This window comes from Hemitrygon akajei, chromosome 1, assembly GCF_048418815.1.
Source record: "Hemitrygon akajei chromosome 1, sHemAka1.3, whole genome shotgun sequence".
In the NCBI taxonomy this organism is placed as follows: Eukaryota; Metazoa; Chordata; class Chondrichthyes; order Myliobatiformes; family Dasyatidae; genus Hemitrygon; species Hemitrygon akajei.
This window is the reverse complement of record NC_133124.1, coordinates 27245904-27270775: the sequence shown is the minus strand read 5'-3', so window position 1 is coordinate 27270775 and position 24872 is coordinate 27245904. Positions and strand designations below refer to the sequence as shown.

General features: G+C 40.7%; 1 pseudogene; it reads right to left on the bottom strand.

Moving 5' to 3' along the window:
* Positions 1–4553: 4553 nt before the first annotated feature.
* Positions 4554–24872, bottom strand: part of LOC140725077 (adenosine deaminase-like) — a 63062-nt pseudogene continuing 42743 nt past the window's right edge.

Below are 24872 nucleotides of genomic sequence, written 5' to 3'. Positions count from 1 at the left end.
CATCAAGTCTGCTCCACCGTTTGATCATGGCTGATTGATCATCACTCTCAATCCATTTACCTATCTTCTCCCCAAAATCTTTGATGCCCTTGCTAACCAAGAGCCTATCAATCTTTGCTTTAACTATGCCCAATGACTTGGCCTCCACAGCCATCTGTGGCAATGAATTCCACTGGCCACTGACCAAAGAAATTCTGCTGAGGGCAGAAAGAGAGATTTATAATAAATAGTCAATTCATGTAAGAAATAAAATGGATAAGACAATATCATTTAATCAATATTATCTTACTTTGAATAACTCAGTTTTTTCCAGCTCTCTTGGTTAAACTGTTTATAGTACAGAATACCATACAGTTGTACATTAATTTTCTCATTGACATGATACAAGGCAACCTTTACCTGAGTGACTACTCAATGTCAGTGGTTGCAACCTATAATTATATTCCTACAGTTGTCAAATCTTTCTGTATCACTACGTCACCCTTCACATAATTTCCCTCAACCACACTGATGATCATTCCTTTTACCTAATTCTCTTGTAAAAGCTCTCAACTCCCTCATCTTGCTTATCACCTCCATCATCTGAATGCAATTGAACTATCCTGGTAAACCAAACCTTATCTAGCTCCATCAATAATCTACTCTTACACACAGTCAGACATCACCACAGCATTTCTGTAAAATTGTAATCCCTGGAATTCATTAATCTATGATATATAGAGGTTAATAAAGTATTTGCAATATGGAGATCATAAGAAGAAAATAAATACCAGAAGATTCTTGGACCAGATAACAAGCATGCATCTTAAAATCCTTAAGGTAAAATTAGTGATGCTTGTGATGGTTAGTGCTCCATCATGGCCTTGACTTCGCGAACGAAGATTTAGGAAGGGGGCTGCCCACGTCTACTGCAGGCTCACTGGTGACTGACAAGGCCAATACGGGACAGGTAGACTCAGCCGCAGAGGCTGCAAAGGAAAATCTGTTCTGGGTTTGGTGCTGCTGTGTCGCGGTTCTTCTTCCTTCTCCTTTTGTCCTCAAGGCCAGCCCTGCGTGTGTTCTCGAAGGAGGAGACAGACTGGTGAATGGTGTGTTGCCAGACCTCGCGATCGGAGGCTAGAGTAGACCACTGGCGATGGTCAATGTGACAGGCACCAAGGGATTTCTTCAGAGAGTCCTTGTACCTCTACTTCGATGCCCCCCTGTCATGGTGGCCAGTGGAGACTTCGCCATACAACACAATCTTGGGCAGGCGATGATCCTCCCTCCTGGAAACGTGCCCTGCCCAGCGCAGCTGCGTCTTCAACAGCGTGGCCTCAACGCTGGTGACCTCTGCCTGTTCGAGGACCGATGTTGGTGACGAAGTCACTCGAGTGGATGTTGAGGATGGTGCGGAGGCAGCGCTGGTGAAAACGCTCAAGGAGTGGTAGGTGGCGACAGTAAGTGACCCACGACTCGGAGCCATACAGGAGGGTGGTCAGTATGACGGCTCTGTACACACTGATATTTGTGCCTTTCTTCAGATGCTTGTTGTTCCAGACTCTTTTGTACAGCCTGCCGAATGCACCGTTTGCCTTCGCCAGTCTGTTGTCAATCTCTGTCGATCTTGGCATCTGACGAGATGGTGCATCCCAAGTAACTGAACTGATGGACAGTCTTCAGCTCTGCCTTGCCAATGGTGATGCAGGGAGGGTGGTAATCTTCCTGAGGTCCATAAGTACAAGATAAACATCCCAGGTCTGTTGAGGTTGAGGACTGGAGAGAACAAATGCAATCCCAATGATGAGCAACTATAGTAATTGCAGATTAATTCAGTCAGCAGAGAAAGGAATACGTTTTAAGACATCCTAAATTATGCCATTAGTGGAGATCTAATGATTGCGAATATCAAAGGAAGCAGCCAGCATGCAAAATCGCTTCACTGGGATGCATGGTGAGGCCAAGTAAACTGTCAAACAAGAATAATTCAGACAGTTTACTGCGTAAAACAGGGTCAAACGAGTTTATGGTGTTTCATATGTGTGACTAACCAGCTCACGTTCACAATCATGAATTGCACTCTGGCTACTGTGTAAATGAATGGGTGATTATCAGTAACAATTGTCTAACTAAATGCTTGTTTTTTTTCATTGGAATCACCTGAATTTTGTTCCATATGAACCATTTGATTTTAAATGTAAGTCTTATATATCATTCCAATGGTTCATTCATTGTGAAATATTACAATCTTTAGATTCACTAGTGTAAAGTGTTAAATTAAAGAACTTGTGTGGCAAATTTCCTCAGTTGGCCATTAATACTCTCGATAAGTCACACAAACAGCAGCCAACCTGAAGTCCCCAAGTAAATTCTTGATGAAGTGCTGCCATATTTGAAAACAATATTTTCCCTGTTTAATATTGTAATTGCAGTGTAAAGTAATTTGGATTAGTGAAGTCAAGCTGCTTTGCATTCCTCACTGACAATACTTAGCGCATCGACATCAAGCAGTAGTTAATCGTCAAAGTCCTGTTCAAACTTTTATCATCTGTAGTTTTCTAGCTGCTTCCAACATTTGCTGCAATTTGTACTTAAGTGGCGCCTTTAACACAGAGAAATACCCATGAGATAAATGCATTATCAAACAAAAAGACACTGAGCCATAAAAGGAGTAGTTTAAGCAGTCAAAATGTGCCCTGAGATAACGAAGGGGAGAAGTATAAAGGAATTGTTATGTACCTGTGGGTATCTTGTACTTGTCACGTGACAGTGGTGTTGAAGCTATACTGGACTTAAGGTAGTGGTCTTGTGATGGTGGAGTGGCGTCATTTTCCCGCCAGTAGAGGTCATGTGACAGGTTTTTTTTACAGGGTATAAAAGGAGGACCCCTCCCAGTGAGGAGGGGCAGTTCGTGGCTGGATTTGCCATTTCGACTCCATGCCACTGTGTGGTCCAATATTATGATGCAGTTTGGTTGAAAGATGGAGTTTTATTTAATGCCTAAAGTTTAAAAGGTCATTGCCGGCAGTTTCTTTATAATACTGCCAGTTAAAAATCAGTGGAGAGTGAAGATCGGAGTTCAGGAGCTAAAAGATCGAGGAAAGTCGATTTCGACGGTGAAACAGGTTCAACCTTGTTTGATCCTCATTCGGAAGGAATTCGTTGGCTGTCCCCATGTTAATCCCTGTGAAATATAGCAGAAAGGATTGGGTACAGTTTTGTAAAGGAAAAGTCAATGCCTTTAAGCCGTTCCATTTCATCTTCGTAAATTCTCCGGGAAAAGTATAGTTCAACTGGGAACCGCAACAACACGACGTGAAAGAGAATTTAAATCATCTAAAAAGTATCTCCTTTAATGGACTGTAAGCATTTTGAACTTTTGCAGTACTACTTTGAAGAACTGTTTTTGCAACATCGCTTTAAGAACTGTTTAAGCTTTATTGCTTTAAGAACTGTTTAAGCTGCCGCACAGCAGCTGATTTCCGGTTGCGTTAGTCGTTTGTTTACTTTTGGGGGTTTGTTTTTCAGTGTTTAATAAATTTTTTATTTGTTATACAAACCCCTGCCTCACTTATATATTTATTGTTGCTGAATCCGTAACAGTATCGATAAGGGATCCAGCAGTAGAGGGTTAGGCAGTGTTAGAAAATGCAAGGAGCTAAAAGCCCAAAGTCTTGGGCTGGCATTGACTTGTACTCCAAAATTCCAGTAATGCAATGCTTGGTTCAGTTTCAGATACTTGACAAGAAGATGTTTAGAGAACAGAGTCTATGGCAGAGACTGCAAACAAAGGTCACATTTCTCCCCAACATTTCAAAGGAGGCAGCATCTGCTCATTCAGTGTTGTGCATCAGACAAACAATGGCGGGACACAAGATACTGGAAACTGGAGAAACAGACAGACTGCTGAAGTACTCTGCAGCATCTCTGGGGGAGGGGGGAAATTGTCAATGGCTTGGGGTGCAACCCTGCTTCAGAACGGGATTAGTGTAAGGTTTCAACCCAAACAATGGCAAATATCTTCAGTATCGGAGCAGAAACTGATACTGGGCAAGCATAAACCTTTGGTCTTTGGCGCTACACAAGTTTGCAGCAGCAGGTTCATTACCAAAGTAGTAATTGGCTGGATCATTAAACTCGGTTCATTACCAAAGTAGCCACTGGCTGCATCATAAAACTCCAAAGTTTTTAGAGCCATAATACTTTGGACAACATCGCCAAGGATCAGCATGTAGATGAGTAATAGGAAAAGAAAGAATGCAACCTTAAGAGATAAATGCACAGACCTTCTTTACAAAGTAATGATCTGATGAAAGGCAACAGTGTTGTGTTCTAGATGCCTGAGGCTGGCTGCTATGGTGGTCAAGTACCAAATGGTAGATCAGCAGTACTTCAACAACTGTTAACAATGTAGTGGCAATAGTGTTTGATATTATTGGCTGAACAGTTCAATCAATAAAGGTTGCACTGAAACCATAAGCAGGTAACATAATAAACTTATATCAAATGGTAAATAAGAGACATTTCTTTCCACTCACCATTGTCATGATTCTGCTTCTGTAAAGTTCATGTACTCTGCTGCTATGATATAATCAGTGTGAATTGTTGAATTGAAGACTAACGGGTCATCTGTATTGAGTGAAAAATATGCTGTATCTTTTTTGAATCTATAAAATAAATGCAACAATATAAACTAAAAGATTATGACCATTTTATCACACATTGTCTCAAAGGTAACTCATCAATAAAGTACAGCCATTTGGTTGCATTGAAGAATATAACTGGAAGTGTTTATAACAGGTGCTCACACAGCTTGAGGTCTGGTCTGCACTACAACCAAGGCCACATAGCTTCTCTGCTTTCGGTCTCGCCAATGAACCAGAGAATTGCACTTGCAGTATTCTACATTACCAATGTCCAACAAGGTTTTGTCCAAGACAAAACAAGAAAAATGTCCAAGACAATCACTTGCTGTGTTTGTTAGACTGCACACCGCCTTTGGGCACCAACTCCATATCTCCCTGTAGCAGGTGTCAACACAGTCTGCACCAAGTCTAGCTTCACCACAATCAAGCAGTTTACTGATGGGGTAGACCTCAGTTCTTGATGTTCTTGATAACCAGCAGTGTCTTGTTTTTGTAAAAAAAAACTTAAAGGACAAACAATTACACATTTGATTGGACCCAGAGTGGCCTCTGCAATCAAGCAATCAATCAAGCAGTATTTCTGTTTTAAGGCATGAATTGGAGATAGATGCCTTGTGGCAGCTTCTCAGAGATCTTGCACATTACCGTATACTGATCTTTTTGTGGTTGGATGTTGACAGAATGGAAGTCCAAATAGCCCTGACTCATCCTTGGATGCCTCTTTTGTCACACCTTTGCAATTTTTGTTGACTACCGGTATTTATAAACTCTAGTTAGGCTGCATCTGGGGTACTGTACGCAGTTTAATTTGCCCATTATAGGAAGGATGTTGAAGCTTTAGAGAGGGTTCAGAAGAGATTTACCAGGATGCTGCCTGGATTCAAGAGCATGTGCCCTGATGTGTTGGATGCAACTGTTTAATTCCAGATAAGACTGTTTAATTGCTATCTTCCTTGTAGTTTAACAATTAATTATCTGCTTGCATTTTAAATACATATAATGGTTTACTATGCTTCCCAGTGGTCAATATATGCATATGCAGTTATTCAGTGTGCTCCCTTAGAGGTTATATTGGTATGATTCTGGAAGCTTCTCTTGATGCTGCATTATTTGAATAAGAGCTTTCTTATTGGTTGACTCTTATGTACAAATTTGAATGGAATTTTTCTCAACTATAGGTATAAAAGTATCTGACCATAATGTAGTGCCATTTTAGTCTCTTAGCTATGAATTGTATAACACAATTCATTCTGTGCTGTATCTGTTAAACATTAAATGTATAACCTTACATGGGTCATTAATCTACAGGTGCCTATGGGCCAGCTCGGTGTTTGACCTGATCACATGATGCAGATCTAGTTGACTTCCTGAAGTTCCCCTATTATGACAGGGTTCCAATCCTGAGCAGTGTTCATAATCTGAACATTTCGTAAATTGGAAATGAACATAAACTCTGCGTGGGTGAGGGTTATGGAAACAGCTGTGACGGGGGGAGTGAGCAGGTGCAGGAAGAGTAGTCTCCAGCCACCCTCACTGACTCAGTGGAGTCAACACCCCCACACAACATCCTCTTCATGTCCACTCAATCTAGATCTTTCAATATTTGATAGGTTTCAATGCCCTGTTCCCACCCGACAGAAGATGCCTACAGCCCTGCAGTAGCCGGCAAATCCCACCCAACCCATCCTGGTCGTCTTCCAAGTTCTCACTTGTGTGCCTGGGGTGTCTGTAAGTCAAGCTTTTGTAACCAGAGGAGGACCTATACTCTGCTTCTGAAATTTGGCTTCACTGATTTCAAAGGACCTGCAAATGTACTTTTGCACTGTTTGTCAATCTTTGTTAATTTAAATTGTTTTCATAAATTCTATCATATTTCTTTTTTCTCTATAAAAAAGAGTAAATAAGCCCTCCACTGATGGCTGTGGCCAAGTCATTGAATATATTTAAAGCAGAGGTTGATAGGTTCTTTGTTAGTGAGGGCATCTTATGGGGAAAAAGGCAACTGAATGGGTTTAAGAGGGACAATAAATCAACCATGATGGAATGAAAGGTCAGACTCAATGGGCCAAGTGGCCTTATTCTGCTCATATGTCTTATGGTGTTATGGTCTTGATTCATGAAGTTAATCAGGGCTGCACCAAGTGTAACATAAACAAAATGCTGGAGGAACTTAGGTTGCATCTATGGAAAGGAATAAAGAGTCAACCTTTTGGGCCAAGAACCCTGCATGAAATGATTTGGTCAAATACAGAAATGTCACACTGACCCATGCAGCCTAGTAACACAAAAATAAACTCATTCATAACACTTGCAGAGGTAAGAAATGGAGAGTAAAGAAATTCTGTTCTTGCAATACTATTTAATATGATTGAAATGCTACATGTCAAATTAACTGGATGCAGAATAGATTTACGTAACAATTGGATGCTTTGTGTAGTCTGGGTCACAAGTTCCTGTAAGAACACTTGAGTAAGGAGCATGCCTTTTAATAAGAAATAAAAATATAAGCAGAAAAATGTTCAAGAACAATTACAATATTTATGTAATTATAATTTTGTAGAAGTAGAGTTGTCAATCAATTAAAATAATCACAATTAAATGTGAGTTTTAAAAAAAGTAATTGAGTTAATTATTCGATTATCAAACCACAACAGGGTACTAATAGTTTTAAATGATCCAATGGAAAACGTGCCCATATAACTTCTAATTATGTAATTGGATTGTTCAGAGCCTCTGGTGATGTCCCTGACATCAAATTGCACACATTTCTTGTCCTTTTATCACTGAAAGCAAATTATTATTCATGAAAATTAAATACACACAATGTAAGGAAATTCTAAGAGAAGTTTAAGCATTCCCATAAGACCGTAAAATGTAAGAGCAGAATTAGACCTTCCAATCTATCGTGACAACATTCAATCATGACTAATTTTTTTTTAACCCCATTCTTCAATGTTATCATCATAACCCTTATCCCACTTGCCTATCAACCTTGGCCTTAAATATACCCAATGACTTGGCCTCTATAGCAGTCTGTAGCAATGAATTCCACAGATTCACCACCCTCTGGCTGCAGAAATTTCTCCTTATCTCAGTTTTAAAAGGGTATCCCTTTACTGAGGCTGAGCCTAGAATCCAGTTGCTATCAAAAAGTACAGGCCATACCCAGGTTAAAAACACACAACTTGTGGCCAGTCCCTACATAACAATGAATGCCCATAATATTAATAAATACAAACATTCAATATACATACTTATGTTCATTCTAATAGACGGTAGAAGTACTTCTCTCTCTCTCTCTCTCTCTACCTACCTCCCTCACCTTTAAGTAATTGTTCTTTCTTACCAATCCTATATGCTTTTCATGCCATTCATTACAGTACTAATCGTGTGGATAGCCAAAGGCTTTTTCCCAGGGTTGAAAAGGCTAACATGAGGGGGTAGAGTTTTAAAGTGCTTGTAAGTAAGTACAAAGGGGATGTCAGAGGTAATTTTTTTCCACACAGAGGAGTGGTGGGTGTGTGGAATGCACTGCTGGTGAAGATGGTAGAGGTGGATACAATAGGGTCTTTTAAGAGACTCTTAGATAGGTACATGGAGCTTAGAAAATTAGAGAACTATGCGATAGGAAAATTCTAGATAGCTTCTAGAGTAGGTTACATGATCGGCATAATATTGTGGGCCAAAGGGCCTGTAATGTGCTGTAGATTTCTATGTTTCTACGTTTACTGACAATATTGTGGACAATATTGACAACGTTGGTTGCCATATAAAATTATTTTATTTTATTTTCCACTTCCAGACAAAACTTGACTTATGGATGTAAATAAAATAATTACTAGGTTTACAGGATTACTAGCCTTTACAGGATTTTCTGAGGTTGATTAGACTGAAACTTCTCAAGTGGCCAGAGGTGGGATGGACTGAAGAAGGTCCAACAAACAGTTCAAATAGAAGGGTCGGAGTTCAGAGTTAAGAAGGAATCCAAGATAAAGTGTGACTCTGGGCCTTAATTGTAGTCAACACCTGAAAACACTGCTAGGCATCATCTTCTCCAATAGGCCGGGAAGGTGGTTGGGGAATCTCACTGCTGTTGTAGGTCTCACCTTGGATCTAAGCCCACTCCACCTCACAACTTGGGGAAGAGAAGGAGTAGGGGTATGGAGAAGCCATGTTGCTACACTGCTGCTGGCAGACTGCCTTTCTCCAGATGCAACGAATCACAGTTGAAGCTGTGCATACACCACAAGAGTATTTGCACCACAAGCCTCTTGGGAATCTTGCTAGTCAGAGCTCACTGCACACGGGCAGTCAGCACCATCCACCCTTTGCAACCCTGGCCAGGCTGCATTGTTACAAATATGTTCCGCATTGAATGGCTTGGTTAAAAACATGACAGTACTTTCTTGCATTTATTTTACAGTTTATCTTTTACACCATGATCAAAGCAATTATTGAGTTGTAAAACACATTTAATTTGCATTTGGATCAATCCTGTTGGTGAATGCCAAATAATTAGCAGCTCTTTCCAGAAGCATATTTTAGAATCATAATGTAGTTATATTGTACAGTCACCGTGTTTAATCTACCATGTCTATACCGACTTTTGGTCCATCTACATTAATCCCATTTTCCTGCATTAGGACTGTATGTTTCTATGCCTTGTCTATTTAACCACCTGTCTAAATGTCTTGTTTCTTACCTCAATGTGGATTTGCTTGTGGAGTAGTTCCTTGTAGAGCAGGGGTGTCAAACTCATTTTAGGTCACGGGCCGGATTGAGCAAAATGCAGCTTCATGCGGGCCGGATCAGTCGGACGCGTGCGAACGCAGCTTTCGTTGCCTCCGTTTTTTCAGCCTGCTCTCATGTGTCTCAGTCTCTGCTATAACTACAAAGTGTTTCACTTTACAAATTCCGTTTCTTATGAAGAAGACTGCCGAATAAACACTAAAAAACCCTGAAAACCTGGTACCTGAATAAACTCAGCATTAACCATATCATACGCCATAGGCACTTCGATTACTGGGGCCAGCTTTAATAGTAATTAGATATTATCTCGTGGGCCAAAGATAATTCCACCGCGGGCCGGATTTGGCCCGCGGGCCTTGAGTTTGACATATATGTTGTAGAGTAAGGGATCCTGAATGACTGAGTACCCATGGCCAATTCTTTCAGCCTTTAGAAGTTCCACAGCCCTTCAAAGAAACCATTTCAAGAAAAAGACACATTACTCTTAAGAATACTTTCTATGGAACAGGGAATGGATGTACTCTCAGAATTTGCAAGTCAGTCTGGAAACTCAACTATTCTTAGAAGTTCTATCACGCAATGCAGTAATATCTGCATCAAAGTTGTTTCATGACTCTCAAAATTCAACCAGCTATTTCTGGGCTTGAGCCACTCTGATGCCTTGGTGTGATTATGCAGTAATGTAATGTAAACTTCAACATTCTCAGTTTACTATCTAAACTTCTATATTTCTACAGATAAATCATGGAGAGCATTCTGACTGGCTGTATCACCACTGGTATGGAGGCTCCAGTGCAGTGGATCAGAAAAAGCTGCAGGCGTTTGGAGACTCAGCTAGCCCCATTATGAGCACTAGCCTTCCTACCATCCACTGGAGACATTTAGCAGGAGTGCTGCTACACAGGGCCCTTAGTATTAATAAGGATCCCACCCATCCATCCAGCATCCTCTTTGACTTTCTACCATCAGGCTGGAGACTACAAAGTATAACAAGAAAAATGGTCAGAATGGGAAACAGTTTCTTCCCTCAGGCCATTAGGCTTCTGAAACTCCCTGTTGCATCTTATGTGAAGTGTCATTTGTTAATCTGTTCCATACCTTAGCATTTAATTTATGCACTTTAGTTTGTTATTTATGTGTGACTCATCTGTAGATTTTATCCTTACTTACACAAGTTATTGTGTGTTGTGTATACTACTGTGTGTTACACCCTCGTTCAGAGAGATGTTGTCTTGTTTCTATACATGTTATATGATTATATATGTTTATACATGTGTATAGTTAAATGACAATAAACTTGACTTTACTTGATCAATGACACCTTCAGAAGATGGTATCTCAAGAAGGCAGCATCCATCATTAAGGGCCTCATTATCCAAGACATTCCCTCTTCTCATACTACTATCAAGAAGGTACAGCAGCCTGAAGATACACACTCAATATTATAAGAACAGCTTCTCCCCCTTTGCCATCAGATTTCTGAACAGACAAATCATGGATCAATGAACCTACCTTACTATTTTGCTCTTTTTTGGCACTATTTAATTTAAATATATTTCTTATTGTAACTTGTACTGTACTGCTGCTGCAAAATAACAAAGTTTACCACATATGTCAGTGATAAACCTCATTCTCATAAACAATGATCACTTAATTGTCTTGATCAGTCTGGCCATTTGATCCCCAAACTGCAGTACATAGCTTATACTCAGAGTCATGGAGAAGTACGGCAAAAAAAGGTCCTTCCGCCCATTTAGTCCATGCTGAACCATTTAAACTGCCTAGTTCCATCAACCTGTCATAGTGGTCAATTGCTCCACTCTATACTGCACCAAATTTGACCTAAAATCTCAATCTTGAACCTCTGTGGTGCCACCCCAACTGTGAGCACCTGAGCCCAATAACAGTCACTCTGTCAGTATAATGTGTGTGTCACAGGTCACAAACCACAACCCTATAATCTGCCATTCAAGGCCTAATATCTAGATCTGCCACTCTCATTGAATTTCAAAGCCCCACTTGCAGCCACTGGAATCAACCAAGATGAAGACACCAATGCACTGATCTGCCACATCCTTCCCATTTCACCAAAAATTCTTTGACCAGTGCCAGTAACTCCCATCACAACCACTGTCACCATCCATCCCCAGCTCAACAGTCAAATTCAAAAATGTGCAATGGCCTATTCCAATTAAATTTTGCAACAGAAGGTCATCAATTGAAGTAATCATTGTCATCCCACTACCTTGCCCATTGGTGCATTCTATTAGGTGTTTTAAATTTTATTGGCAAAACTGTTTTTCAGCAGCACATGAGCATAGAATTGGAGAAAATGTAGGAGTAGGCATTTTGGAAATGAAGGGATGTATTCATACTTAGAAATAGAGCTATATTCAAAATAACTGTACCCTCCTCTTACTAAATGTCACAACATTCATAAACAGATTAGCTTAATCTAGGGCAGGGATTCCACAGACACCTTGCAAAAGGCTTTGGTCTATGGCATAAAAAAAAGGCTGGGAACCCTTGAAGGGTCTTGGCCCAAAATGTATCCTGTTCATTCTTCTTCATAGATGCTGCCTGACTTGCTGATGTTCTCAAGCTTTCTATGTGCATTGCTATATATTAGCTTATCTTTTAACTTATATCTGTGCACTGCTCACTGCATGTTTGTTGATGTAACAACAGGAAATGCAAATAAGTGTATGTGAAGGCAATTTAATACATCGTATGGTCAATCAACCATCTCTTCTACATTTACCTTGGATAGCTTTATTCTGTCACCCATCTTCTGAAACCCCTTTTTACTGGGTGTCTCTAAAGATGAGGCTCATTAGCCCCTTGCTAAAAGCCACCGGACTGAGCGGTGAGAAAACCACTTTCTCCATATCTCTAGAGTCGATATGACTTGGGTCCCGCCAAACCCGTGAGGTTAGGATGTCTTGCCCACCTGAAACCCGATTTGTGTGAATACTGTGTAACTTACTGCTCCCATCCAATCACCTGACAGAAAGTAACAAACCAGACGCTGCATATAATTATAAAGAAAGTATATTTATGAATGTTAATTTAACCAGTTACTAACGAAAAGAAAGAAAAAACAAAAGGACCCACTATAATTAAACAGTCAAATGTGCACATAAATTGGAGCTCATCTTGAGGTTGTTTTTAATTTACGTGCTGGACCCTCAGTCTGTGTGAAAGTACACACCTCCTTTTGAATATTGCTCAAAATCCATCTCGAACAAATAGGCTCCCCCATGGGAGTAATAGTCCTTTCTCCTTGAAACCATTCAGCTGCACAAAGCACCTTGTGCAACAGGGACAGCGTCCTCAGCCATCTTCCCTCCTGTGCTTGGTGGTGGGATCCCGTTGGAGTTGGCAGAAGTTTCAGAGAATTATGTGCTGGACACGGAAATTTGTGCAGTGGTAGGTGACGACAAGAGGAACCCTATCCCTGGTAGGGTGGTGGGAGGATGGGGTAAGAGAAGGTGTACATGAAATGGAAGAGATGTGGTTGAGGGCATCGTAGATGCTGGAGGAAGGGAAGCCCCTTTCTTTGAAAAAAGGAGGACATCTCCTTTGTTCTAGAATGAAAAGCCTCATCCTGAGAGCAGAAGTGGTGGAGGCGGAGGAATTGAGAGAAGGGGATGGGGTTTTTACAACAGGGTGGGTAGAGATATAGTCCAGGTAGCTGTGAGAGTCCGTGGGTTTATAATAGACATCAGTAGTTAAGCTGTCTCCAGCAACAGAGGCAGTGAGATCGAGAAAGGGGAAGGAGGCCTTGGAAATAGACCAGGTAAATTTGAGGGCAGGGAGGAAGTTGGAGGCAAAGTGGATGCACACCAGTGTCATCATGAATGTTAGCATAGGAAAAGTGCAGGACGATCACCAGTGTAGGTTTGGAACATAGACAATTCCACATAACTGTTAATCAGGCAGGCATAGCTGGGTCCCATGAGAGTGCCCATGGCTACACCTTTTGTTTGAAGAAAGTGGGAGGTGCTAAAGGAGAAATTATTGATAATGAGGACAAGTCCCGCTTGACAGACGAGAGTGGTGGTGGAGGGGAGCTGGTTAGGTCTGGTGTCTAGAAAAAAATGGAGAGCTTTGAGACCTTCCTGGCTGGGGGTGGAGGTGTAGAGGGACTGGACATCCATAGTAAAACCAAGATAATGGAAGCCAGGGAACCTGAAATTATTGAAAAGATCCAAATTGTGTGAAGTGTCATGGATGTAGGTAGGAAGGGACTGAACTAGGGGGGATAAAACAGAGTCAAGGTATGCAGTTATGAGTTCAGTGGGGCAGGAACAACCTGAAACAATGGGTCTATCTGGACAAGCAGGTTTGTGGATCTTGGGCAGGAGGTAGTAATGGAAGGTGTGAGGTGCAGAAACTATAAGGTTGATGGCAGTGGGTGGGAGATCCCAAGAGTCCATAAGGTTGGTCATGGTGTGGGAGACAACGGCCTGGTGCTCATCAGTGGGGTCCTGTTTGTGGGGTAAGTAAGAATACATGTCCCATTGAGTCTAAGCCAGCTCACACAACAATCCCAATTCTTCATCATTGTCCCCTGTATCCCATTTTCCCCTCATGTCAGTCAACTCTCCCCAACACACCTCCTCTCAGATTTTACTACTCATCCATACCAAAGGGGTAATTTGGTGTTTTGGAGACCACATGGAGATGGCAGGAATAAACATGCAAGCTCCACTGGAAGCCAGGATTAAACATGGGACACTGGCTCTGTGAAGGCAGCAGTTCTTCTAGATATACCACCTGGCTTCTCTAATTGTGTAGTAGCAATGATATGTAAAGAGTATTTATACAAACTGTACATCTACATTCCATATTTTCATGCAGTAATAGAAGTGACTGTGGCTGAAAGTAATCAATACATGTGTATTATTTGTAACTATTTTTAATTTAATTTGAAATTGGATTAAGAGAGATAGTGCTTGTAAATAAAGAAAACTGTATTGCAAAATCTGTTTTGATATCCCACCTCAAATGCTTGTACATGACCTGGATAGGAATTGCAGTCCATAGACTCATCTCCTGCTAGGTCAATTCCCACCACACCTTGGTTTTCGTATTTCTTGCAAAGCTGCACAACTTCAGTCGACCAAGCTAAAGAAACAGAAAGGAAAGCTAAAGTTCTATACAACTAACAACTTATTCAGTCAGATGTTCAGCTACAGTATAAAAAGGGCTTGGCATAACAATTCCACAATAACCAACAGGAAATTGCTGCTCATGAAATATTTAGACTTTGCTGGGTTCTTTTGTAAATTGTAACAACATAGTAGAAATTTGAAATAATAACATTTCAGAAAATCCTTTTATCTCAGTAAAAAATTTTACCTTCCATGTGGCATATGCAACAGAGAATTGACCTCACTTTAATGCCAAAATCCTGTTGACCTCTCTGAAAACCCTGATTGACAATCTTAACAATTTCATCTGGACTTAGATCACCCCAGGAGGCAAAATACAATTAATGCTCAGATTACTTAAAAATAAAAGAACATTTACATTTTGGGCACAAGATTCTATAGATAATGGAAATTTTGAGTAACTCTCATAAAATGGTGGAGAAACTCAGCAGGCCAGCAGCATCTATGGAGAGGTCCCAGCCTGAAGCATGGACAGTTTATTCCCCTCTACTGAACTCATCCAGCATTTGTTTTAATATGTCTAGTTTAAGTTTTCTTTTTATTTGGTTAATGATGTTGAAGGGACAGACCTGACTAACTTAAAAGCTTATATATTGCCAAGGAACATTGTCACTGATGAGCAAGGAACAGTGGGAAAACCATGGACAAAGCAGCTATGCTGGAAATTTTCTTGCAAGTTCAAATGAAATGCACAATAAAATTATGGCTGTGCCATTTATTCCACTTCTGAAATTCAATTCGATTTGCAAACACTAACTAACCTGTTGCACATTTGATACAAGAAATCCGTGAGACCCAGCAAGGCTATAACAGCCACACCATCATTATTGGCCCAATAATGGACTCCATAGTTTACAAGCAATATACAGTATGAACATCCAAGATCTTTCACAATTTCAGTAACCAATTTGGCTCCAAGCTGAGTTGACTTCTTTAACATTCCCCACCTCAACCAATCTATTGTTAAAATAATCAAATATTCAAAGTACATATATTATCAGAGTAGGTATGCGGTGTACAATCCTGGGACTCATCTTTCCCACAGACAACCATGAAACAAAGAAAACCATGGAAACTGTTCAAAGTAAAACATCAAACCCCTCTCCCCCAAAACAAATCACACAAACTGCAAAAAAACAGAATGAAACAAACACAAAACCCAAGGAGTCCAGGCATATTCAGTTCAGCTCAGTTTGTTATCTGCAGGCCTCCCCGATCAAAATCGCCCAAATTAGCAACAAAAAAAGGAACAACCAAAAAACAAAAACACATCATAAGCTGAACAACAGAGTACAACCCACAAACCACGTCAATTAAACCTTGTTCAAGACCCACAACTCCAGCACCATTCTCCGACCGCATCGATGAAGAGAGAAATCATTTGAATATAGCGACCTTTCTTTGGGGGTGGTGAGTGAGAGGGAAAGAGAGACTGTCACATGTGAAACCTTCCTCTGGCAGCAGCGACTGAGAGGCTGGTAGACAACGTTGCACAGAGATAGTACAGAACACACCAGAATGGCAGCATGCAGGATATTCAACTGATCTTTATTGATAATCCTGCTTGTGAACTCCTCCCATGTGGGAGTGGATAACTGAGTGGCACAGGATTAACACTATTAACTCCTGCAACATCTCCCCTTCTTAGATAAAAAGAAAAACTAGTATGTACTTCTTCTCTATAGAACTGCATTGAAATTATAGACACCGAACTTATACAATTCGGTTCACTTTACCCATTACACAGAACTTACGCTCTTTACATAAACATAAAAGAATTGCCAACATTATAACTGTCTTTCTCTTTGTTGTTTTAATGGTAACTCTCTCTCTTTGTATTTCTCTTTTTTAATCAATTTTTTTTAAGAACAGTCTTATTTTGTGAAATGTTTTCAACATTAGGAGCAATGGAGGGATAGGCTATCTGAACACTCCAGCAATGTAAGAGGATTATTCTGCTGCTTTAGTCACTTACCCTAAGCTTATTAGGCTATTGAGTTCAATGGCTCAATTGCCGGAGGATCTGTGCTGGGACAGATAAAAGATCATATGTGGTATAGGTCCCTGGAATTGTTGGAGCAGATGGAAATTCTTGAACAGGTGCGTATAACTCAGGTGAGTGGTCCTCATCAGAAGGATTAGACAACTCTATTTCTTCCCCTACCATTTGCGGACTTTGAAAGCGCACAAGCACACATCTGTTCCACCTGATTTCACCTTTTGATGTTGCAATCACAATAGTAGTTCATGCTGCACCACTCCTAAGCAGCAACAATGATTTTGCTCTGTTTCTGAGAACATACATGTTCTTCTTTTTCTCATACTGGGTTGTCTCAAAATTTCTCACTTTGTCTAAGTCCTGTAAGTGAGATTGGAGAAGGGAAGGAAGAATGGGCAGGCTTGTTCTCAGTCTCCAGCCCACTGACATCTCTGATGGACAGTAGCCACTTGTTAAGAGGTTTGGAGCATTAAGCCAGCAGTGCTTTGTAGTTGTCTTTTGCCTTCAGTAGGAGACGTTTAACAGTTTGCACTGCTCTTTCCACTTCTCCATTTACCTGTGGGTACTGTGGACTGCTTGTTCACAGTTTGAACTCATAGTTTGCAGCAGAGGTTTTGCATTCTGGGCAGCTGGATTGTGGACAGTTGTCTGACACAAGTGCCTCTGGTATTCCATGGTGAATGAACACAGCTTTCAGGTGCTGTATAACTGATGCTGAGGATGTAGAGAACACCTTGGACTCCTCACCATTCCATGAGTATTAATCCACAGTGAGCAGATATTTGTCATTTTATAGCTCAAAGGTGACTGTGCCTATAGTTTGTCATGGAATGTCTGGGAATTCTGTGGGACAGAAAGGTTCAGCATGAATTTTTGTGCAGTTTCCTGTATGCTTCACATTGGTTTACATAATCTCCCAGCTGTGTGCTCAGACCAGGCCACCACACAGTATGTCTTGCTCCTAGATGACATTTTTTGATGCCCTGATGTCCTTGGTGGATTTGACCAATGATTTTGGTGTGCATGGAAGCTGGAATGAGGAGTCTGGAGCCCTTTAGCTACAAACCATCAAGAACAGTGAGTGTGTCTCTTTCAAGCCAGTATGGTCTGAGTTTGTGAGCTCCTTTAGAAATAGGTGGCCATCCATGCTCACAGTATTGCATGACCTTGCTGCAGATTTTGGTCCCTTTTCAACTAAGCGCCAGTTTACTCTGTGATGCAGGAACACTTTCATGCACCTAAGCGCAGTAGATATCAGTGTCTTCCATGAGGGAGGAGTCAGCTTCCATTCACTCACTTTTACATGGCATCGTTGACAAAGTATCTGCTGCTGTGAAAGATTTGCTGGGGACATGTTCATTGTTGTAACAGTATTGCATAAGCCTCATTCTGAATCTTTGTTGACATGGAGGTAAGTCATCCAAGTTTTTCAAGCTGAGGAGACTGACAAGTAGCTTGTGGTCTGTTTCAAGCAGAAATTTAGTGCCTATCAGGTACCAGCTGAACCGTTCACAACCCCACACGAGAGCCAGCGTCTCCCTTTTGATTTGGGCGAAACACTGTCCAGTAGGAATAAGTTCTCTTGTCACATATGCCACTAGTTTCCATACACCACTGCAGTTTTACATGAACACTCCCCCTAGAGAAAAGGAAGAGCCACCTGCTGAGACCTTCGTTGCTTTGTTCAGATCAAAAAACGCCAATGTTGGTGGTGAGATAAGCTCTGCATGATTTCTCCTGTGTTGGGTGCCAGGTCGAAACATTTCTCTGAGAGACGAGGTCATGTAGAGGCTTTGCTTTCTCTGCCAAATCTGGAATGAACTTTCCCTGCTGTTTTACCATGCCAAGGAAATTACAATCTCTGACACATTCGTAGGTTGTTCCATGATCTGAATTCCTGCCAGTTTTTCTGAATCGAGTTGCACTCCTTCTGAGGGCAGTTGGTGACCTAAGAGCTTCGCCTCCAACTTTGCAAATTTGATTTTTTTTGTTGTTCAGGGTGGTTCCAGCCTGTTTCAGTTTCTCCAAGTCACCTTCCACTCTTTTGTCATGTTCCTCAGTTGAGCCTCTGAAGATGAGTATGGCTCATCCATGTGGCTGACTACTCCTTCCAGTCCCTCCAAAATTTAGTTAATCCTCATCAGAAAAAGTTCAGGTGCTGATGAGATGCCAAAAGGGAGCTTCTTGAAGGCATAACATCCATATGGTGTGATAAAGTTTGTGAGCTTCTGAGATTTGGGAGCTAAATGGATCTGACAGAACCCCAAATTTGCATCTAGTTTGGTGAAGAACTTTGTTCCACCTAGCATACCCAATGTGTGCTCAAGAGAGAGCAGAATAAACTTCCCCTGCCTCTCAGCATTACTCAATTTTGTTAGATCAACACAGATCCTCATTGTGCCATCTGGCTTGGAAACGTGAACAATGCCTGCACACTGGTCAGTAGGTCCATTCACTCTAGTTATGATGTCGAGTGCTTCCATTCTTTCAAGTTCAGTTTTGACTTTGTTCATCACTGGTACAGGTATACACCTCATTGTGGTCAGAGAGAAGGACATCACTCTTGTCCTCAGTTGGATAAGGTGTTCTTTTTTCAGTACCCCCAGGCCTGTGAACAACTCTGGGTACTTCTCCTGCCACTGAACTTTGTTTAGTGAATCCAACCTTGTAATGAGGTTCAGTTTCTCAATGACGTTGTCCCAGCAATGGTGAGAAGAAATTCGGAACAACATAGACATCTTCTTTTAATTGTTTCTTATTTTTATGGATGCAAGTAGGAAACTTTCCTTTCACACTGAGCTTATGTTTCTCTGGACCCATGAACACTTTCCTTGTTGGGCTTAGCGTAATGCCTGTTGTCTTCACTAACTTTGTGAACAGACATTTGGGGATGGCTCTGCCATCTGCCCCATTGCTCACTTTGTATGTCACTGCCTCATTTTGCAACTAATACACCAGCCTTATCTATTTGAATTGAGAGCCACAGGGAAAGCTCTCTCTTTGTCTGATCAAGGTCTTCTATGACCTCTGAAAAGCTGTTTTTGAGTGACACCAGCTTTTATAATGGCCAACTCTATCGGTAGAGTTGAATCGGTAGAATTCATTTCTTTTACTGGACAGAGCTCTTTCATGTGGAATATATCCTGTTGTTAGACATTTTACCTGCTCTTTGTTCATCAATGGGACTGGTATATGCCTCACTGTGGTCAGAGAGTAGGGCATCGCTTGTCTGTTTTGTTTGAGCAGAGCTCTACTGACACATCTTTTTGTAGTCTTTCTGACCGCACCTTCTTATTGGGCATCTCCTTTGTCGATGATGAATCACTTCTGACACCATGTTGTGTTCGATATTGAAGGAGAGTGCAGAGAGACACCCGGAGGGCAGCCTTGCAGGATACTCAACTGAACTTTATTGACAACCCTGATTGTACAATGTGTGAACTCCTTCCGTGTGGGAGTGGCTATCTGAGTGGCATAGGATTAACCTATTAACTACAACAACAGGCTCGCCTTTTGCACTCGCCTCAATGGTTTCAATTTTCTTCGGCGCTTTAATCAGCGAGAAATGGAGTCAATCATGGGCTCGTGACCTGTCTCCAGACTTCTTGGCCCCAAAGCCGCACTTTTCGCTCAAAGCCTCACAGAACCCTCTTGGAGATAGCAAAGTGCCAGGTTGCTCAATCGGCCTGAAAACACACCAGCAAAATATAGATCTCAGTCTCCAACAGCAGCAGAACCACATTTGAAATAAAAAGAAGATGTCTCGTGAACTGTCTGGAAGGTGTCGCCCTTGGTCACATTGTTCACTGGTGTCATCTGTTACAGCACTTTTTTGGGGATCAGCACACATAGCAAATAACTTCAGCAACTGACTTCAGCCACCAGTCTTCAGACGTAAATTTGAACTGTGGATTAAATCTAAAATGCAATTCATAACAATGAATCACAATTAATTGGAAGATCAGACAATAAAATTCATTCAGATATCTGTGGTGTGGGTACGAAGTGGGGGATGTGAAGTTTGTGTGTAGTTCAAAGAAATCATTGTGGATGCACTGTAAATATGGAATTGTCCTTTGACCTTTAGCACATAAAAATTCATGTAGCGCCAGGTCAGACAGACCCTTCCTCCAAGAGAGTTTCCATCTAATGCTGCTGTATCTCATTTTGTCGAACAAAGAGACTGCTTCATACCTACCAGCACTTCTCTCCAGTGACTTTGTTCATGTGACAACACCATCTTCTTTCTTGAATTCATAATTCAAGCAGAATATGAAAGATTTGAAAATGAGGACATTTTAAAAATAAAATTGTTGGTGAAGCTAATGTCAAAATAATTTATAACCGTCAATAAAAGAGTGTGTTATAGTATAGTTGATGATCTTAAGGTTAAGACAGTTGGAACATATAAGTCAATCAGGAAAGAACTACAATTGTAGCTCTGGAAATTCACCCTGACAGAATTCACAAAGTCATTGCCAAAGAAATTAAGAAAACACTTACGGAATTTATGTGAGAAATAAATAAATGAACATAAAAATGCAAAGGGACAACAAATGTTGTCTTTTTGACAAGAGACTTAGGAAGAGCTAAAGATGGTGCCAGAGGGTGACTTCTTCCAGTTCATCTGTGAAACCATTTAAATTCTTCTCGTCAGTGTCTCTTCTTTCCTTTTCAAGGTGGTTGAGGTCCTGTCACAGTCTGTGATCTACGGCTGCACTCAAACTGCAGTTCTTCACGGCAGTGGGTTCTCTCTTTCTGAGCTCGCCAAGCGGCCTAGTGTCTTCGATACCTCCAGGAGTGGCTTGGAAGACATGCACCTTTGGGGTGTGGCTCTGCAGTTCTGTGGATGACCCAAATCCTCACCGGTGTCGCCAACTAAAGTGGTATAGGAGATTGGAACATCGAGACAGAAGTTTACACTGCTGTCGAAATAAGTGATACTGCAGACTGTAACATCAAAACCGCGAGCTGTTAATCTCCCTCTCACTGTGGAGGAGTGACATCTCCCTCTTCCACATTAGTGAGAGAGACAGCTTGTGGATGTCGGAATGTTGGGATGAACAGTGCTTTTTTGACGGACTCTAGATCGTGGTCTCTTTGGGGGCTTTGCTATTGCTTGTATGGCAGGTGGTGGGGTGCTGATGATTTTGCTGAGGCAGGTGGGGGAGGATTGATGCTTGTGCATGGGAGGGGGTTCTAATGTTTTTCTGTGATTCATTCTTTGAGGGTTTTCTTCTATTTTGTAGACATCTGTGAAGAGTAAGAATATCACAGCATATACTTTGTACATTCTCTGATATTAAATGGAACCATTGAACCGTTGACTGTACATTACTGAAAATTGCAATACAAATGGTTTTCTAGGAACACAACCCCTCCGTGATGTGGGGGTGTACTGTATTAGCGTAGGGACAGAATATGGTAAATGGTATTCAAATTGTACTACAATTATTCCAGAGCTGAACGCAGTTTTTAAATATCTGAATTTATAATACTAGGTTGGTAGCAATGGCTGTAAAATGGATTATTATAATCATGTAATCAATTAAGGAAATGTGACTTTGTCAATATAACAATGTTGCCGACTCTTAGCTGCTTTATTAAATAGCATGGCTGGGTTTTTGCCAAAGCAAAAACAGAATTATGTTGGAAATACTCCGCATCTCATGCCACATCTGCAGGAAGAGAAACAGACAGTGTTTCAAGTAGGAGACTCCTTGTCAAAATTCTTTTTTTTATTGACCTGAAACATCGACTCTATTGTTTCTCTTCCCATGGATGGATCCTGCTGAATATTTCCAGCATTTTTGATTAGCTTTCCAACATCTCCAGCTGTTTTCTTTTTTTGATTTTTACTTTAGCTTATTTTTGCTCAATGTGATTCCTATATGATTATTTAATGCATCTAGACTTAACCTATAACAGCCACAGTCTCAACATGAATTCTGAAACCACAATTCTAGCTCATTTGCTGGACTCTTGCCTGACTCAGAAGTTGAAACCTCACTGATAAAAGGGGTTTGTGCTCTCTCCAAGATAACTCACTTCACAATAAAAATACAGATCATCTGATCTGAGCATGTTGGCTGTTGTGGAGCTGACTATATTTTATAATTGGCTATTATATTTCATAGATTACAACAGTGGTTATACTTATTCATTGACTTTGAGAGGTTCAGTAATGGAACCAGTGCCCAAAGCATGAAAGTCTTTCTTCATAATAGAAACTCATCATTATTATGCCGCGTCATATGACATGGGGATCATGTCATGACTATGACATGACTATGACTTTCCATGACTATGATTGTTCTTGGCAAATTTTTCTACGCAAGTGTTTTGCCATTGCCTTCTTCTGGGCAGTGTCTTTACAAGGCAGGTGGCCCCAGCCATTACCAATACACTTCAGAGATTGTCTGCCTGGTGTCAATGGTCGCATAACCAGGACTTGCGATGTGCACCAGCTGCTCATACAATCATTCACCACCAGCTTCCATGGCTTCATGTGACCTGATCCGGGGGTGGGGGTGGGGAGCTAAGCAGGTGCTACACTTTGCCCAAAGGTGACCTACAGACTAGTGGAGGAAAGGTGCGCCTTGCACCTCCTTTGGTAAAGACGTATCTCCAACCCACTACCTATTAATAGAAACTAAGGCAGCACAAACATCATCCCCATTTTCAGAAAATCTGAACCTAAAACAAAAAATATCCTGTAAATAGAGACATGGAGTCATAGAGAAGCGTGGAGAACCCTCTCAACTCTTTTTCTCTTCCCATGGATGCAGCCTGACTTGCTGAGTACAGCATTTGCTGTTTTTACCTTAGCTCTTTATTTGATAAGCTTTGTTAAATGTTCCTGTAATAAGCCCAGCAAAGATTCAAGGGAGTGTGATTCATAGAACCTGGCAAATCCCAAGAGAGTTTGGGAATTGGGTCCTAGGTGTGAGAGGTAGCACATAGGAAATATACCAGGTTAGTCATAAAAGATCATCGGAGCTACCTCCTCCCTCAACCCCACCCTCCACCCGATAAGTGGTGGAATTGCATGTGATTATAGTGATACACACGGCAAACCTTCAGGATTTCTAAATAATTGTAAAGCAAATTATAATAATTTCACTGCATATTGAAGTGTGGAAATATTAAATAGTATGAATGGAACAACGATATTTGATTCCTTATAAAGACGTTCCATTAACAAGTGATTTTAATTAAACCTACTTACTCTGATTGTCCCCATGGAAGAGGATGAACTTTATAGTTCGCCAGGTAATGTGGACTGTACCTGGCTTTAAAGTATATCACTCCTTCATTAGCTTTGTCTTCCACAAGTTCATAAGCTATTTGCTGAATAGCTTCTCTGCTACCACTGGAAAATTAAATGTTATTAAACATAAATAGTTTGAACATTTGCAAAGCTCTAACTCATTTTGAGTCTTGCAAATTAGCTGAAGCAGTACAAATGCTCCTGGTAGAGCAACACTGAACTCATTGTTAACAAGTCACAAGCAACATCAATCTGCTAGTTTCACTGACTGCTAAAATTGCATGTTATCTGAAGACACTAAATAAATCTTGGTGAATTATTTGGACAGCAAGCTATCCAATTTCTATCATAGATGAAAAACATCATAAGAAATACAGTAAAGTTATATTTTTAATTGATGAATAATCAATCCAAGTTCTGAATTTACAGGTAAATTATAATTTTCATTCAATGCTGATATGCTGCTGCTATGTATTTTTGAAAGCCATGTAAATCATGTTTATTAATAATAATCCAAATGGCTTGCATCATTCAAAATACTATAGTTAGGCATAAAGTTTCTTTTTGTGGGGAAGTCCGGGACCAGAGGGCACAGCCTCAGAATAGAAGGATGTCCCTTTAGAACAGAGATGGAAAGGAAATTCATTAGCCAGAGGCCGGTAAATTTGTGGAATTTATTGCCACAGATGGCTGTAGAGCCTAAGTCATTGGATGTATTTAAAGTGGAGTTTGATAGTAAGAGTGTCGAAGGTTATAAGGAGAGGCGGGAGAATGGGATTGTGAAGGATAATAAATCACCCATGACAGAATGGCAGAGTGGACATGCTGGGCCAAATGGCTTAATTCTAACCCTATTAAAATTTAATATGTCTGAACAGAACATAATTGGACCCAATTCAATACACATTTTATTCTAACTGTAATAAAAATATCCAGGCATCATACAAAGCATACAATTTTTAATCCAACTAATCCACATTAATATCTGTGGAGTGAGAAACAGAATTAATATTTCAATTCAAAGACCTCTTAGAGCAGATCATGAAACATCA